The sequence below is a fragment of the Dryobates pubescens genome, chromosome 1, assembly GCF_014839835.1.
Source record: "Dryobates pubescens isolate bDryPub1 chromosome 1, bDryPub1.pri, whole genome shotgun sequence".
NCBI lineage: Eukaryota > Metazoa > Chordata > Aves > Piciformes > Picidae > Dryobates > Dryobates pubescens.
The window spans coordinates 38045475-38065087 of record NC_071612.1 but is presented as its reverse complement, the minus strand read 5'-3'; positions in this window follow the sequence as shown (position 1 = coordinate 38065087).

Below are 19613 nucleotides of genomic sequence, written 5' to 3'. Positions count from 1 at the left end.
TTATACAGAAAACTTGATATTCAAAGCTTGTAAAAAACTTAGCAGCCATCAGAATAAATTTAGTGTCACAGCTTCAATGGTAAGAGAAAAATGATATCAAGAAATAGAGTATACTAGTTTAATTACCTTATCTGGATGTATTTTAAGCAGTTCTATCTGATCAAGTTAAATAAGAGAAGATATGCTTATGCTAAACTAGAGAGCTATACTGTCATATTTCTAAATATAACTATTTGGATTTCTTTGGCTCATATATGCCTACAACAGGAAACTTCTCTGAATTGAATGAAGCCCCAAAGTTTAGACATCTTCCAAGACTTGTTTAGCTACAATTCAATCTTAACAACTATTTAAAAAATAATAATGTAGCCAAACCCAGTATTAGTTTCTGTGAAACCTGAAGGAGTTAAGAACAAGGAGGGGGTTTTGTCAGTGTAGGAGACTTGATAAAGCCTACATGTGAAATTAGGTTTTTTTTTTCAGCTTGACAAAAGAATTTCTGTCAGTCCAGACAGCAGGAATGGCATTTCATGTCAGGCAATAGAAAATAGCTCTGAGATCTGAACATTCAAAAGCTGTGCAGAAGATGTTTGAGATCTGTTCAGATTCTGACTGTGGTAAACAGTTTTCACCATCTGAGTGTCCTGGTCCCACCACCGGCTACTGCAGGTCACAGTTTTGCCACACCTTTTATGGTCTAGGTAGTAACTATGCACTGGACAACGGACACGGCCTCAAGTTGTGCTAGGTGAGGTTTAGATTGGCTATGAGGAAAAAATGGAACTTCTAGATTTTACTAGCAGTTTTAAGCCATTATGTAACTATGCAGAGTATTCTCTGGGCCAAGAAGACTATATAAAGAACAAGCCTCGATACCGCTCTCATACATATCCAAATATTCAACAGCCTGTCATTGTGTTCTCTTAGGGTTTATGAAACCACATTCAAGTTTATGTCAAAGAAAACAGGAATAAGCAATTTGAAATTCTAAGGCATCTTCTACATGCCAGAGGAGTACCCCAGATCAGCATATTTGCTCACATGAAGTCTCTTTCCTTTTTTTTTGAGAATGCCTTCAGTCTACCTTCATCCATAAGAAGAGCAGTTTTGTAGTCTCGGAATTTTTCTCTTCTGAGGAAGAGTCTACACAAGGACCAAAATACCATCTGGTTCTCCTAGCCACTCACACTGCAATCTATTGGTTAGAATATTTATTTCTATTTTTGTTTGGTTGATTTTGAGGGGATTAAGCTCTGGAACTGTTCCTACCTAGAATTTGTAGTTAAAGAAAACAAAATGCCACTGCACATTTCATCTATACTCTCCAATTCTCAGACATATGGGAATGCTCAGATGATGAGCAAGGGGATTATTTTTTGTTTATTCCTATCTACTGATCTACATCTTCATGTGTTCATTTCTGTTTATTGTAGCTTTTCCCCAGTAGTCCCCTTGAGAGACACTATTTTAGTTTTCTTCAACTTGAACATGTTTACAGTGTTACAACAATTTATTTCAGTAGAATAACTCTTGATTTACACAAGTGTGAGAAGATAATCAAGTCTATAAAATAAGCATTACCATGAAAAAAAGAAATTATCTATCCCTTTCTAATGCTAACATGGAAGTGTCTTCAGCACTCTAAATTATGATCAGTTCATCCTTTTATGGTCTGGTATTGCCATAACTTATATCTTGAGTTCTATAACTTTATTGATTATAGCTAACTAGAGAGTTATTTCCTTTAGAAACACTTATTCACTGTTAGTTACTTGGTCTTTGTTCCACAACAGAGGGTTCCTTAAGATTATGAGTACTTCACAAACACTAAATAAACATTAGTATTCCCATTTAAAAGCTACTAAAATATACATTCTGCATGGTATATGCTCTCTTGAATGTTTTCATATGGGAGCATGCTCTTAGACTATTAGACTCAGTAAAGCTGGGAAAGAGGTCCAAGCTCACCAAATCCAACCATCAACCCAACACAACCATGCTCACTAAACAGTGCCTTGAAGTTCCAGGTCTACACATTTCTTGAACACCTCCAGGGATGGTGACTCCACCACCTCCCTGGGCAGCCTGTTCTAATGCCTGACCACTCTACCAAGAAAGAAATTTTTCCTAATATCCAATCTAAACCTTCTGTTGCCCAACTTGAGGCTATTTCCTCTCATCTTAAAACACTGATTATTAGTATTAATTAGCATGATCATCAATGACACTCAACATTTTCTGTAAGTTCCAGAGCTGCAATTAATTTTCTGTGCAATGCAGTTTTTCCAACAAAATACTCACTGTCAGATTTGCACTTGATATTCATGACAAAACTCAGAAGAGCGTGCTTTACATGCAGCTAAACCTTTCTGAATCCAAATCCAGGCAATGTTATCCAAGCACCCTTATTATTGAATTGTTTTAGTGGAAGACTAACCTTGTGAGCTATAAGTAAGGCAAGTTGAGTTTTAATGTCCTCTATAGCATTCCAGTCTAATGTGAAATTCAGATTAACATGTGTCAAAAAAACCCCTGTATTTCTTGCAGATCTAGTGAAAGCTGATTATGGAGACATAGGAATTACCTAAATCTGGCAATATAAATAGATGAAACTGTGTGAAGAATCAGGGCAATTGGTCATGCTCTTCTCTGCAACAGACTATAGATTGTTCTAATTTCAAGCTTAGAATTTGATTTTCACTCATTTTTTATAATTAAGATGCCTAAATGTGGCTATTGGAGTGTAGATTTCTATATGTTAACACAGTTATACAAACAGGTTTTTGCTTCTTTAATTGTTTGGCCTCTTTTCCCCCTCTCTTTGTATCTGGACGGCTCTGAATGGAACATGATTTAAACCCCAGTGGTAGATTGCACAAATATGATTGACAGAGGAGAAAAAGAAAAGCAGAATCTTCCTGCTTCACTTAAGCTTTACATAAGTTTTGTTGTTTTTAAAAGAAGAGTGACATTGCCACCAAACTCATTTAAAAGTGCCAATGCACTGATAATATTGATGAGGAGTTTTAGACACTTGCAGTGTTTCTAACAGATTATATATTTTTTTAAAGTTTTATTTCTCTTTAGTCACTGTCATAGCTACCTTTCTGTGAAAATGTCATACCCTTGCAAAAGCTTTGCCGCTGACGGGTTTCCAAAATTGTAAGGTTACAAATTACTCTCCAGTTTGACCTCTTTGACACAACACCAAAAAGTACCTTATAATACCCAGTCATTAAATGGATCATCAAGGTAATAGTCCAGCATTGCAGGAACTGATTAGTTATTGTGTTGTGGGACCAGTTTGGGGAGCAATCTGTGACCAATTTCTGTAGAGGACAAGGTTTCAAATTTTGAACTCTGCTGGTTAAACAGAGTTACTGCTGTGAGTCTTTATGAAGGTTGAGCAAGTAGAATCTGCTGATCTGCCAGTTGTTCCCAAAGATTGTGCTCCTGGTGTGAGAATATGCCTCCTCTTTAGGCATGACTGACCTTCTATTGGGATCCAGCTGGGAGGTGTCAATGTGGCCATTGTGAATAGATTGCCAGCCTAACTCTGAGGAACAGATATTGCAGCTAAGCTTTCACAATTACGTGCAGCAATGTTGAATTGTACAGTCTGCTTTAAAATTACCCTGTTTAAGAAAACCCACATGCCTGATTACCTGGTTTCCTGAATAACTTCTATTGTAGACATCAAATAGCTGTCACTAACCAAGTCTATTTATAGAAGGAGCTTGTGCATTGCAGACAAAACTCATGTCTAGCCATTGCACTAACAATTTTCTTCTAGATTTTTTTTTCCTCTGAACCATGTAGATAAGAATGAGAATGCCGTATTATGAACACATTTCTTTGGAGCACATCACAGGAAATGTGCACCCCTGGCCAGTCCTTTCCGTTTGAGATAGTGATAAAAATCGTCTGATTGGCAATTTGTATCACAGCCTCAAAAATATAACCACACAACTGGAAAAGGGATTAATACCTCCTTTGCTGTAGTCCCTAGACACCATAGTTTTGTTTCTGGAAGACCTGAACATTGCTGGTTGTACAGAAAACAAGAATGCCCTCCAGCTCTTTCCTTGGCAGGGTGAATGATGGTCACAGTTTACACTTGTGGAGTGTTCTTGCATGGAAATTATGCTCTCAATTACATGTATCTGAACTTTTAATCCCTTGTGGCAATGCCAGTGACGAGCAGTGTGAGCAATCTGGCAGTGCAGGCCTAGAGCCTGACATGGTGGTAGGCCATGCTCAGCAGAAGTGCAGAGCCAGCTAGCAGTGTACCAAAACAGTGCTGTCTTGCAGCATGTAACTAAAACAAGACACTGGTAGCTAGAAACACAGCAAGTTATCTTGGGACAACAGGACATGCACCTGCATCAACAAACCTCGCGTGTCATCAGTAGTTGGACCAATAGTCTATAATGGTGTGATGTGTGGTCACTCATAGGGAACCAATGAGTCCATGCCAACAAGGCAGTCCAAGTTTATATAAGTTGTAGAAGTTCCCTTGCTAGGCACTTCTGCCTTTCCTGTCCCTTCTCTTTCTATGCTTTACTTCACTGTGCTATACTCGCACCATAGGCCTGCACCATAGGCCTGCAATACTGGAACAATAAAGGAACAATACTCAATCATATTGGTCAGCTGTATTGATTCCAATCTCCGTCCCATTACCCCCTCTTGAAAAAATGCAGGTAGCTTCAGGAGAATTACTGAATCTGGCAAGTTATGCATGTTTTGCAAGATTAAAAAGTATAATTATGTTGGTGACCAAAAGTGAACTAAAAACAAACTAAAAATGAACTTGTATTTGCTGCCTTTTATTTATTCACATATCTTTCTTTTCTTCTGTTTATAGCAGAAAAAGATGTCTTGAAGATGCATAATTCCTCAGCTAAAATGAGAAACAAAATCTTTCTGTACAAATGAACATTAGGAAAAAGTTATTGGATATTAGGTAGAATTTCTTTCCTATGAGGATGGTGGAGCACTGGAACAGGTTGCCCAGGGATGTGGTGAAGACGTTCAAGGTCAGGCTTGATGGGGGGTCTGAGCAACCTGAGCTATTTGGGGACACCCCTGTTTACTGCAAGTGGGTTTGTACAGATGACCTTTTAAGGTCCCTTCCAACCCAGTGCATTCTATGATTCTATTAAATAAAACAGCACAGAGAAAAACAAGTTTGTAAAGGATAAGCAATACCTGCATAAATTTCTGAAATCATGAACACATCTCTCTGCTGGTGTCATTAGTATGGGTCCCTCATGAATGCTAAGTGTTAACTGATTTCTAGGAAAGGAAGGCACATGATGAGCAACTTAATTGCTTAAGGGGCTGAATCCACAGATCTAAATCTGCTTTTAACACATCTAAGTAAGACACACAAAATCAGATTAATCAGGCTCAGGTTTTGTGGGATGTTGAAACTCTGAAACAAAATCTGAATGCAGGAGATGTGGTGAGGGTCAGAGTGAAACATAAGTTTTAGTAACAGCCTTTCACACCAAAGATAGTGTAAAAAACATTATTTCTGTATCTGTTTTTGATATAGGACTTACTACAGCTCCCCAAAATATAATTTTATGGGGTAACACCTTTACATACCTACTATGGGGCAAGTGTGGGAGGGAGACAGAGAATCATAGACTCGTTTAGGTTGGAAAAGACTTTTAAGAGTCCAACCATTATCTAACTCTACCAAGTCCCTCAGCACATCTCTGCAGCTTTGAAACACCTGCAGCGGTGGGAATTCAACCACCTCCCTGCAGAGCTTCTTCCAGTCTTTGAGAACGCTTTCAGTGTAGAAGTTTCTTCTAACGTCCAACCTAAACCTTCCCTGGTGCAAGTTGAGGACATTTCCTCTCACCCTATTTTTTGTCACCAGGGAGAAGAAACCAACCCCCACCTCACTCCTATCTCCTTTCAGGGAGTTGTGGAGAGCAATGAGGTCTCCTCAGCCTCCTCTTCTCCAGACTAAACAATTCCAGTTCCCTCAGCTGCTGCTCATGAAACCTGTTCTCCTATGCAGTCCATATATTGGAGAACAGGTTTTATATAAATCGATATAGCCCAACACTCATTTCTCTGTCTTCTTAAAAGAAAAGACTCATAATTTTTCAGTCCTGTCATTTGCCTTAACTGATCCCTCCTGCAAGGAGATCAGAAGTGCTTTGGCCAGTTTTATTTCACATCTGCACACTGCGAAGCTTATGTATCCAGTAATGAGTTGAGGAGAACCTGGAGGAATTTGAAGAAATTCATGACCCTCAATAGACTGATACTTATTTCTTCTACAGCTTGTGGCCTACCTGGAGAATTTAACTTGACCTTTTGGACCTGTCTATGGCATAGCTGTAAGTTTTTCCAAAAATAAGCACCAGAGAACTTCCATGAAGGGTTCAGGGTCAGGTTGGAAGAGGCCTTGAGCATTCTGGTCTGGTGCCAGTGCCTGGAGGGTTTGAAACTAAATCATCTTCAAGCTCCCTTCCAATCCAAACCATTCTAGGAATCTATGCATTTTTCTTCTTTGTGATCACAATTATTAGGGATTTTTGTACCTGCTTTGTTCCAGCTGTAAACTTTTCTTTCAAAGTCATTGTAACATCCGTATCCATTTAAATAGCCATTATCCATAACTGATTGTACTGGGAGCTTGGACTAGATAAACTGTGTTCCTGTAACCTATATCTGAAACCTCCTTATTTGTGGGATGTAATTTTGATATAGAAAATGAGATTTAAATGCAGATGGTGGCCTGACTATTAGCTGATCTGTCTCATCTCATTTCATTGTGAATCTTTATTTCATGACCTTTCCAGTTTTAAACCATGTGTATTCTCCTCACTTTTCTTAATCTTTCTTTGGTTTTTAAAATATAACAGATTTCAAGTTGTGAGTTACAGTTTAGCATTAAAAGTTTAAGACAATTAATTCTCTCTTTCAGATTCTTTTTGCAGGAAAACCTTTACTCTGATAACATGACTATGCATATCTCTGACATATGAGATATCTACATCCCTCAGAAGAATTAAAGGACCTGCTTGTCTCTCAGTTTGGCTTTGAGCTGTAGAATAGAATTGAAATGGCTGTCAGGTGTTGGAATTTTTACTGTAACTGCCTGGAGCTTAAGGTCAGAATTAAGAAGGAATTGTAGAAGAGCTGGAGGGAAGATCTAACCTTCTCGATCATTTCATCAGGTATAATCAAATTTTGCTCATTTAATCAATTTTAACTCTCTCTCACAGATTTCTGCACTTATCACCTACTGTAGCCAGATGCCAAGCTCTGTTCACATTCTGTTTTCCAGAGCTGCACTTTCTAAGACCATGGTAGTGAGTTTGAACACTTGGTTTCTCAAACCAGCTATCGCTGTGTTAAATAACATCTAAGATCGAAAGTATCTAAAACTTGGTGATATTCATTTAGTTCCCATGGCTTCTTTGTTGCTTTATTCTTTCTGATTCATAGCTGCATTTCAGGCTCTTATACCAGGTGTCAGGATTGACTCTGAGGACAGCAATTGGTGGTAACAAATTCTGTATGTGTAACATAATTTCACTCTTAATAGACTGTGAGATCATTAACTAAGTTATCTGCAGGATTATTGATAAAAATGTGTTTATGTTTCCTTCTCTTCTGGCCTATTAAAATTTGGAAAATAACCATAATTTTCAGAAAGGAGTTTCTGAGAAAGGACAAAAAAGTGTCTGATTTTGATAGTTTGCTTTATGCTTCCAGTTGTATATTCTGTTTATTGTTGCCTTGTGAATCCTAAACAACAAAACTTCAAATTTTGTTATTTTTTCTCCTGAATGGGGTTAAAGTGTTTCATATTGTAAATGAACAAGCTGGTACTGTCTCCTTTCAATTTTCAGTGCTCATTTGCTCCAGTTAAATTAATAGAACAGGTACAGTCCTTCCAGCTCCCACAGCAGAGTTCTGAGCTTTGATAATGAGACCCAGTATAATGACATCTTTTAGAGAGCAAAATTCCACCTAAGTAATTTTTCTCTTTCAGGCACATTATTGAAATCTCTTGAGTTTGGGCGACACCATCATTAAACATGCAGATGGGCTACTATGATATCACCTCTGCCTCCAAGCTGAGTTTCAGGGATAACTGAGAAACTCATTCAATTTCAGAAGGGAAATTTCCAAAGGAGTTAAACAATTATTTTTAAAAAGGATGTAAAAAATCTTCTGAACCTAAAATAGAGTTTTAATTTCTTGCAAAGTATATTGAATTCAATATTTTAATTTTTCTTTTCTTTTCTTTTCTTTTCTTTTCTTTTCTTTTCTTTTCTTTTCTTTTCTTTTCTTTTCTTTTCTTTTCTTTTCTTTTCTTTTCTTTTCTTTTCTTTTCTGTTCTTTTCTTCTCTTTTCTGTTCTTTTCTTCTCTTTTCTTTTCTCTTTTCTTTTCTTTTTTTATAAAGTCTATTTTCTCTGTTTATTTAAAAGTTTATCACTGTCTCTCCTTACAAATGTAACTCTGTGCTAGGAGTTCCTTCCTTTAATTAATTCAATGCATCTATCTTAAGTTATTTCTGCTCTGAAGCCAAGGGCTGTGTTAATGACTCTTCTAGAGCAATGTGTCAGTTTTTAAAGTCCATTAACTTTCTATGACTTTCTGCATACTAACACTCATTATTACATTATTTCCCTTGATCTTGAAAACCAATTTAAATTCCAACCATGAATTTTCAGTGATGGAACATGTTTTTTAATTGCTCTATCTTTCTATGCTCGGTACAGAGCTGAGATAAGAAGTTGTGAGTTATATATTTAAGGTCTCTTTCACACATTTTCAATGACAAATGATCAACATGAGACAAATTTGGTAGTTATGAGACTCAAAGCTTTCAGCAAATAAAGGTTCTTATAGAATTTGTTATTATTTGAGATATATTGCTACTGACATCTTCTTACAATTATTTCTTTAACATCTTTCCCTGTTCCAAAGGCTATGGGTTGGAAGCCCAACAGATCTTCCAAAATTATTCCCTTATGTCATATTTTGTCTCTGGTCCAGGAAGAATAAATGTCATCTTCCTTTGCAAGCTTTCTTGAAGAATGCCACTTTTATTCTTGTCACATCAGGACTCCATGTGCACATCACGAGATTTATCATGCAAAAGGCAGAAAGGAAAATCTAAATTACCTTTAGAACCTTATTTCAAGGTCTAGTCGATGATGACTTTGATAAGTTTTTGCTCTCTATATGAATACCTGATCTGGACAGAGAAGAACTCTCTTCTAGGTTTTGACCAGAAAGGAAGTCAAAGAACATCATCCAGATAAGAGCTGAGGTATGACAGTGTCTCCTTCAGCCTATTTCAACTGATAACCAGAATGAGCTGTGTGTTTATCGTGTGTCATACACTCAACACATACCTGCAGGTGAATTTAGATGAAACTAATGAAGTGCATTAACTGCCACTTAAATCATAGAATTATAGAATGCTTTTGAATTAGAGGGAATCTTCAAGATCATCTAGTTCCAACACCCCTGCCACAGGCAGAGACACCTTCCACTAGACCAGGTTGTCCAACCTGGCCTTGAACAGCTCCAGGGAGGGAACATCCATGGCCTCCCTGGGAAGCCTGTTCCAGTGCCTCACCACTCTTACTGTAAAAAATTTCTTTTTAATATCCAGTCTAAATGTACCCTCTCCCAGCTTCAATTCATTCCCTGTCATCCTACCACAACAAGCCCTTGTAAAAAGTCCCTCCCCAGCTTTCTTGTAGTCCCTCTTCAGGCACTGGAAGGCCTCCATAATGTCTCCCCATAGCAGTGACAACTTATACGACTATAAAAATTACACAGGAATTTTAAGTAAAGCACTGCACAAACCCCACATAAAATAGCCTGCAGGAAGTACCCAGGCAACGTGGAAGTCTTAATCCCAGTGGTTTTAATTATAGCAGAACTGAGTTTTGAGCTAGAAATTTGCTATTTATCTTCATTTCCTGATGAGTAGTCACTGCAATCTAACGAGATTTCAAAGTTTAGCAGCAATTGCTTTGTTTTAATACAGTGACTGCTGAGCTGAAACCATATTCTAATAGGAAAAAGTAGTTTAAGGAAATCTGCCAAATTTGTTTGTTTTTAGTGAAAAGCAGTATATTTTCAGTTACTTTAAAAATAAAGTTTAATGGAAATGGATGTGGTTCCCCTTGTAGTGAGATGCCTTTAAGTGTCCTCTTGGTTTCACTATGTTCAGGACCTTTAGAATCACAGTATCAGAGATTTTTAAATTTTTTTTCAGTTGGAAAAGACATCCAGAATCATCTAATCCAGCCATCAAACCAAAAGCACCATGGCCATTAAACCATGTCTCAAAGTGCCCCTTCCACGCATTTCCTGAGCACTTCCAGGGATGGTGATTTCACCACCTCCCTTGGCAGCCTGTTCCAATGTCTGACCACACTTTTTTAAAAAGTGAGTCTCAAGCAATGACAGACACAATTTTGATGTATTAGAAAGGCGAGGACCACAGTTTTAACAGGGTCTGTTATGACAGGTCAAGGGATAATTGTTTTAAACTAGAAGAAGGGAGATTTAGACTAGATATAAAGAAGAAATTTTCTATGAGGAGGTTGGTGAAACACTGGCCCAGGATGCCCAGAGAAAGTGGTAGATGCCTCATCCCTGGAACCATTCCAAGCCAAGTTATTTGGAGCTCTGAGCAGCCTGCTCTTGTTGCCCACGTCCCTGCTGACTGCAGGGGGGTTTGACAAGGTGACCTTTCAAGGTGCCTTTGTGTAAGTTCCCAACATTTCCCTCTTAAAACGGTCATTTTTCTGTTACTTTCAAATTATCCCTAAATCAAGTGCAGAGCTGCTGCCCAAGTCATCTCCCATTTCATTAAGATCTAGTGTTATTACTCTGATGTGCCAGGAGCAATAGTATCTGCCAAAATAGTGCTCTTAGTTAAATCTATGCTTGAACTACAATTGCCCTGAAATTAAAACTGGAAAACAAAAACAACCCTGTAATTAATATGTCAGGTCTTATTAGATCTTGAAAACTGGCTGTACTTCATTTTAAGGCTGGTGGAAAAAAAAAAAAAAAAAAAAAGAAAAAAAGAAAAGAAAAGATGAGCATTATCTATACACAGTTAAATACCCATGACACTTTTGTTTCTCTCTTGGTTTCAGGATAATGAAACATTTCACTTTTCTGCCAGGGATATAAGCAGGGCAACTAATCAGATCTGGCACCAGTATTTAACTGATCTTGAATGCACTTTTTTTTTCTTCTTATTTATTCTTTTTTAATTTCACATAAACCTCTCCATTCTGTTTAAATCATTGTACCTTATACTGTTTGTCTTTATTTAGAAAGTATACATGTAGATTTTTCCTTTGCTTGTACACTACCTCTACAGCTTCTATGATAAAAGCAAAAGCAGCAGTGCAAAGGGCTTAGTCCAAGTAGTAGACCTAATTAACCTTTGATTGTCTGCTATTGCCTTTATTTACAGTCAGATGGACAACTGGATTAGCACCTGGATACCAGCTTAGCGTATTGATTCTACATTCTTCTTAAAAATATGCTAGAAAAATTGCAATCAGTTCACCTTTTCTGGTATATAAATTATAAAAGCATCCTACTCAGAGTCTGAAAGAGATCTCTGTACTAGTATTTCTGTTCTTTTTTGGCTCTGTGAAGGACAATAACTGAACACCCTGTCTACATCTCTGAATAAAACTGGTTATCTTGTCTTCAGCTCAGGGATCCTTTAGTTATAATCAGCCTCTGGGTTTATTTTTTAAATTATTCTACTACAATTCCAGTATATTTTTGTAATTTAACAGACTCCTCACCCATGAGGGTGGTGAGACACTGGAGGAGTTTGCCCAGAGAAGTTGTGGAAACTCCAAGCCTGGAAATGTTCAAAGGCAGGTTAGATGGGGCCTTCAGCAAGCTGGTCTAGTAGGAGGTGTGGCAGCATGGTTGGAACCAGATAATCTTCCAGGTCCCTTCTGACCCAAACCATTCTATGACTCTATGATTTTTAAGGAAATTCTGAAGACCATGGGGTCAATACAGATGAAATATATCTTCTATTTTGTCTTGGAAAAGTAATTCACAATCAAGATAAAAAAAAATGCTTTGAATATATGGTAACATTTTTGCTAAAATTTGCATAAAATTCCAGTCTAATGCAAATAATTCTTTACAAAGAGGTCTAGCCTACATGACAGTATGACATCTATACCTTAAAGGAGATAATCTTAACTTGCTAATTTGATATGTGTTAGCCAGTTAATAGAAGTCAGCTAGTTTATGAGGCCTTGAGCAACCTGGTCTAGTGGGAGGTGTCCCTGTTCATGGCAGGGCATTGGAACTAGATGATCTTTAAGGTCCCTTCTAACCCAAATCATTCTATGAATCTGTGGATTATTACTTTGAACTTTTTTTTTTTAATTAAGCAATATCTGATACTAATATATATATATATATATTTCATATTAACTTTTCAAAGTTAATCTAACTTTACAAATTACTGCACAACTGGTCTAGAATATCTTTACCGAAGTTTACAACATGATAGTGGCTAAATTACTCTCATTTATGTATCTTGTTTAGTAGGACGGAATGGGTTAATCTTGCTCAGTTTTAGAGCTTTCTTATGTCTGAACTTAATAAAATACTTTATTTAAAATATCTGCACTTTCATAGAATGCTAAGTGTTGGAAGGGACCTCCAGAGATCATTGAGTCCAACTCAGCTTCACGATATATACAAGGTTGTAAAAAAATGGAACATATTTTACATAGATATGAGATCTCTGAGGAAACAGTGGGTATTTTAATTTTTTATGTGTGTATGTATATTTATTTATATATATGTGTGTGTTTAATATGTTTTACAGCCATCTTACAACAAAAGAAGAATGCTAAAATTTCATTGGGTCAAAGGAAGTTTTATTGCTGTAAAGAGCTATTAGACAACTTTTATTTCACTGAAAGACTAAAACAGTTCCTCAGTGAGGTTGCTGTAAACCTCTGACACCTGTAACTTTAGGTGTTCAAAATGGATAATTTAGGTCAATAATGAGAAAAGTAATTGGTTTTATAAACTTTCAAATGGTTCATATAAATATATTTAAAAAATGTATTAAAATTGCATAAAATGAAAGAGTTAGCATTTTCTGGTCTTACATTTAACATGATCCCATCTGTTATTAAAAGTGATCTTTCTGAAACATTTATTGCTGCCATTTAACTAGAAATGGATATTAACTCACTTCCTTAGAAGGTAAAATGACTAATGGAAACAAAGAAAAACAAAAAGCTAATAAAATTGTGACAATGTTTAAGATCAGTCCAGATTTCCAGTATTCCTATCATCTATGCTTTATCTCTATATAAGCATAAGGTCACACATAAATGAAACTGAAATATTATAACCAACCAAACACCATCACCTTTTCTCCCAAACTGACAAGTATAAAGACAGCTTCTTCTAGATCACATTATTTTTCTACTGTTGTAGAAAACATTACTTTATCACTAATGAGGAAGACTACTGCTCAAAAGAGCACTTTTCTGCACAGGCTTCCATCCACATCAAATTCTGCATTTACTAGTTGGTACACCAAAGATAAAAAGATGTTTCTAACCCCAGTTTGATATTCGAGGCACATATTTATTTCTACAGGGTAACAGCAAGACTGTGCATTGCTAGACTTTCACATTATCTTTTCAGTCACTATCTTGATCCTCTGGCTTATCAGAGGCATATATGAAAGGATTTTCTTCCTCTTTGCCCATGGGATAATACCTCAAAAACATCACAATAATACTGATAAAATTTAAGGAACTTTTAAAACATTTTTCTGCTCTGAGAACATTTGTTTGAGGAATCTTTTAAGAATCACCCCACTGTACATTGATACTCCCATGTCTGAGAGACCAGTTTTGCTTTCAGGACACTCATCTGTTTCAAAACTTTGGCAAGAGACATTTAAAAGACATGTCATAGAATCATAGAACTGTTTTGGTTGAAAAACACCTCTAAGATTGTGTCCAACCATCAATTAAGACCACTGCAGCCACTAAACCATGTCTCAAAGTGCCAAGTCTACCCATTGTTTTAACACCTCCAGGGATGGTGACTCCACTGCTTCCCTAGGCAGCCTGTTCCAGTGCCTGACCACTCTTGCAGGAAAGAAATTTGTCCTAATATCCAACCTAAACCCCACCTCATGCAACTTGAGGCCATTTCCTCTTGTCCCTAGTATCCTCTCTTGATACTAGAGAGATCGACACCAACCTGGCTCCAAGTATTGCTTTGTTTTATTCTAGTGCAGCGTTCTGATCCCACAGTATTAATGCAATTCATTGCTATATACCTAACTACCTTTCTGCTAGACAGATAAAAACATCACAAACCCATTTATTCAGCTATGACTAAGCAGGAGACTGTTCCCTATTTCATTTTATCTGGGCAGTCAATACCACAATGCTCTCCAACCGAAACTATTCCAGCAGACTGCAATCAGGCAAGACGACCTGCCTTGGCCTTAATTCTCTCTCTCATCCATAACTCAGAAGCCCGATTCCTTAACCAGACCACAACTGGTTTAAATCAATTGCAAATGTCTCAAATCTGCCAAAATTTTTATATTATCTTTATAGTGATGCTTTATATGATCTCTCAGTAATACCTAGTCCCTAAGTAGCCAGTGGCTGAGATATTTCATGTGACAAATAGAAGATTCAGATGATGTTGGAAATTCATTAGCTAAATATCTTCCATGAGGTTACAAATAATCAGACTTCATTTTCTGAGAATGAAAAGTTACTTTCTGTTATGAGCCACAAACAGTGAATAGGTAATCTATTCTCAATTAACTTTGGGGATCCCATTTAATCTCTGGAAAGTCAGAGAACAACCAAACCTTTTTTTTTTTTTTTTTTAATCACAGTAAAATTGTCTCTCTTAACTACTTGAAATTGCCCTTTTGAATCAAAATTCTTGTCACATCATATGAGCACAACTGGACCATTAGGAAATTGCTTTCATCTTGAACAGTTTCTGTCAGAAAGTTCTGTATCATGTGGAGATAGATATAAGGTCTTGTAAATCAAAGGCTAGACGTTCTGTCAAGTCATGCTTTCCCTTAACAGGAGCTTAGTTTCCAAAAACAGCTGTGTTGAGATGTGTAACTTGCAGATCAGTGAAGTGAAAGGCTCACCTCAGCTGGAAATGATATGTCACTCCCAAAGGCCATTGTGGGATAGGATGTGAAAAGGCAAGCCCTTCACTTCACTGACAGGCATTCCATATGGCACAAAGTGCCACAACATGTTCAGGTTTAGGGTATACAACTCATGCAGCCAGGTTTTGTTTGGATTTGATTCTTTTTTTTGTTTCACATAAACATTAATGTGAAATTGTTGAGCAGGAAAGAACTAGCAGGAAATAGTTTCAATGGCACTTGCATTTTCTCATGACTGATTCCTACCTATAAACCTAATTACAAGACTCAAACCAGAATACTCATACCTCTCCCAAAATCCTGCAATGATGTGAATCATTGATGTGAAAAGAAGGCTCCAGGGAGGCCTTATAGAAGCCTTCTGGTACCTGAAGGGGGCTAAAAGAAAGCCAGGAGGGGACTTATTACAAGGTCTGGTAGGGATAGGATGAGAGGGAATGGATTGAAAATTGAGGAGGATAGATTTAGCCTGGAGATTAGGGTGAAATTCTTTACAGTGAGGGTGGTGAGACACTGAAACAGGTTGCCCAGGGAGGTCATGGTTGCCCTTTCCCTGAAACGAGGCTGAATGAGGACTTGAGCAACCAGGGCTAGTGGAAGATGTCCTGGCCCATGGTCAGGGGTTGGATCCAGATGATATTTAAGGTTGTCTTTCTATGAATCTCTGAATGGAAAGTTGAGCTGCACTAAAGAGGAGAGTATGTACTGAGGTAGAAATGAGCTTGAATTAGCTAAAAACTGTTTCAGGCATCTTGCTGCTGTTTGTGAATCAGAAGTGGTTCACGTTGGGTAGACTACCTTTGACTGGGTGGAACAGTTTCCTTATGTAGCCTTTTGAGCAGCAAGATATATGGTAGTCAGGAGTGACGGGTGGAGAGTATATATAGTATCTATTTATTGAATCTAAACATAGCTGTATTCAAGAGAGGGATCACATTTACTAAATCACACTAAAACTTAGTTTCAGTAAGGAGGAACTAGTTTTTATATATATATATATACACATATAGTGTGTATATATATATATATACATGTGTATATATATACACACATTAGTGTGTATATATATATATATATATATATATACACTAAAACAAAGAAATATCCCACCCCCAACCAATGAAGTCTACAATGTCCATGGCTGAAATGTAGGGGAATAAATCTAACAGTTGTAAGTTAGTTAAATGATGGGGGCTGAGTTTATTACTATAGGTTTTAAACAAGAGCTATTTCAGCTCTTTAGGCCTGTAAAAGTTGCCAAGAAACTTGAGAAAACCAGGTTTTCTTCAAGGAGTGACTTTCTTTTCTGCCTCCCCATTGCCAGAAGTATTATGATGTTCATTGTGAACATTCTGATGCCAACAAGACTTTTCTTAGCTTCAGTGGAAACCATTCAAGTATGGCTGTGGGGCTCTCATCCCATAAGGACCTCTCTCATAGTTCTGTTCAATACCTTTGGTGATAGCTGAAATGTTACCTGGAAAAGTTATCCATAGATGTTTTAAAACCTTTTGCAGTCAGGTTATGTTGAGAAGAAAGGTTTTAAAACACTGATTTATATAATGGTGGCAGGGAATTTAAAGATCATCTAGTTCCATCCTTCCTGCCATGGGCAGGGATACCCTCCACTAGACCAGGTTGCTCATCCAGTCTCTCCTTGAAGACCTCCAGGGAGGGGGTGTTCCAAGTCTCATTTTCTTGCTGTTTTAAATAAAATTTTTACATGTGTTAAACATTTTCTCTGTGTGAGGGGAAAGCCATCAGAATTTTCCTCTATTTTTCATGTATTTGTACATTCTTAGGAGCAGATTTGTTTTCTCTGAGCATAGGCAAGAACATTCACCTATAATCAGGTGAATGTGGACCCCAGCTGCACTGTAATGCAGAAGCTTTGTTGGGGTTAAAGTTGTCACAACTCCAGGTTTTTCAGAGATCATAGCTGAGATCTCCTCCATCCCCAGTGAAGGTTTATCAGAATAATTAGACTCAGAAAAAACACAGAAAGCACTAATTACACTTCTATTTTTTCACTTGGACTCCAGCTTTCTTGTACCAAATCTTTTCAGAAGAAAGGGAATGTGTTTTAAACAAGTTCACACTTCTTTATAGCAGCCTCATTAAAAAAAAAAACAAAGAAGAAAAGAGAGGTGGTTTCAGTAATGGTACTTAAGTCTGGGGTAAAACTATCAATTATTGAAATTCATTAATTAAGCAAAATATTTGCTGAAAGTTGTTGCACACCTCTCTCAGTTTGAAGATTTTTCTATCAAAACACAGTCTCATTAAAATTTTACATGCTAATCAGTATGTTTACAATTTCATTTTACGAGACTATAATTTTGCACCAAGGTTTTGAATTCTTTTCATTATAATTTTATGCCAATTAACTCAGAGGGGAAAAATGTAATTTACAGGTTTGCATAATTGCCCAGATGTTAAGATGTAGCACAAGTTGAGAACAGAAGCAAAAACTTTTTAAGCTTACCATTTTAAAAAGGAAATAGCTCACTTTAGGTTCTTCTTGGCTGCTAAGTTTGCAAATCTATTTTTGGAGGCAGCATAGAGTCTTCTGACTTTGATTAAAACCTGGGAAATTGTTTGAGTGTTCTAGTTTTCAGTACAGCAGCTTTAAAAAGGGAGACTTCATACAAGGATGGAAACTTGAGTTTTTAAAAACACACATGGAATATTGAACTTTCTACCAAAGGTAGGTAAACATTATTATATTCAGTGGGGAATCTTGAAGGATGAGAAATTTCTCCGTTCACAAACTTTTGCTTCCTTCTGTACCCTATGTAATTAACTTTGCCTGTTAGAATGCCTTTATTTTTGGATCTGTTTATCACATACATTTTTATCCCCTTTTATAACACCTTCTCTTTTCTGACAAAAAGGCTTCTAGAAAATCCTGGTTCACAATAGAAACATGGAATCAGACAATGCATTAGGTTGGAAGGGACCATAAAAAGGTCATCTAGTCCAACACCCCCTGCAGTAAGCTGGGACATCCCCAACTCCATCAGGTTGCTCAGAGCCCCATCAAGCCTGGCCTTGAATACCTCCAGGGATAGGGCCTCCACCTCTCTGGGTAACCTTTTCCAGTGTTTACTCTCATAGTAAAGAGCTATGCATCATATGTGCTTTCTTGGCTTCATGGAAAAGATGAACGGTGAAGAAAGCTCATATTGTGCAGAAGAGTCACTCATGAGTACCTGTGAATACTCTACCTTAAAGCACAGAGCTCCATCAAATTAACACAGAAGCTGATCCATACCATAAAAGCATCCATCCATACTGTTAAAGGCATTTGTTTAGATCACTCACCATTTAAGAACTTCCCAGACTTCCTATCAGCTTTGTATATCATTTCTGTATCATAAAAATGAAGTACAGTAGAAACTTCAATTGAATTATACGGATATTTTTTTTCTCTGAGAGAGCTGGACAGTCCAAGTTGTTATTACTGTGTGTTATGCGCATAAAGTATTGTGTGCTGTAGGGTATTTATACAATCAATACAAAAATGAACTATAGAATGGTTAAAAAAAATCTCATTTTCAGGCTTCAAAATATTTTTGTGGGGGATCTGTGGAGAAGTGTGTCTTCTTCTAGGGCATGTTTTAGGGAGAAGGCTGCAGGCCCTTTAAATATTTTGTTTTTCTTAGCCAGCAAGTGTTCAACATTCTAATTATTTTAGAGTACAGATAGCACTGGAGGAAAAAGAATGACCAAACAAATTGTCAAAAAGAAGTCAAAAGTACTTTGTACACAACTGGTATTAAAAGCAGGTTGGGGTTTTAACCAGAGGAGACAGAATTAAGGGAAAGGAGTCTTTTAAAGTCAATCCCCTAATAGAATCATAGAATGCATTGATTTGGAAGGGACCCTCAAAGGTCAACTTGTCCAATTCCCCTGCAGTGAGCAGGGACATCTCCAACTAGATCAGTGCATTGTCTTCCAAAAGATACATTTTTCTGGTACCTGACCTAATACAGAATATTAGGTAGTACAGAATTAGGTAGTTTTCTATTTTTTAAATTTCCTTTGCATCACTCATAGAAAAAAGAAAAAGCCCCACAATAGGTTTATCAATTTGCCCTTACTTCAGCTATTATATAAAAGCTAAACTGCGTGCATGGATTCTTGTGGGTTTTTTCAACTACATTATTGGAGCTGTTATTAAATCTCCCTCTGAAGCTCTTCCAACTTTGGAAGAGAGCAGTCTACAATCATAACTGAAGCATCACTACTGTTTCTGTATCTGTAAAATCCCAGCATTATTCATGGAACTTTGAAAACTCCTTGTGAATCGGATGAAAATTCTATCTGTGTAATAAAGAGGTTAAGCTGACTCTTTGGTGAAGCTCAGAACAT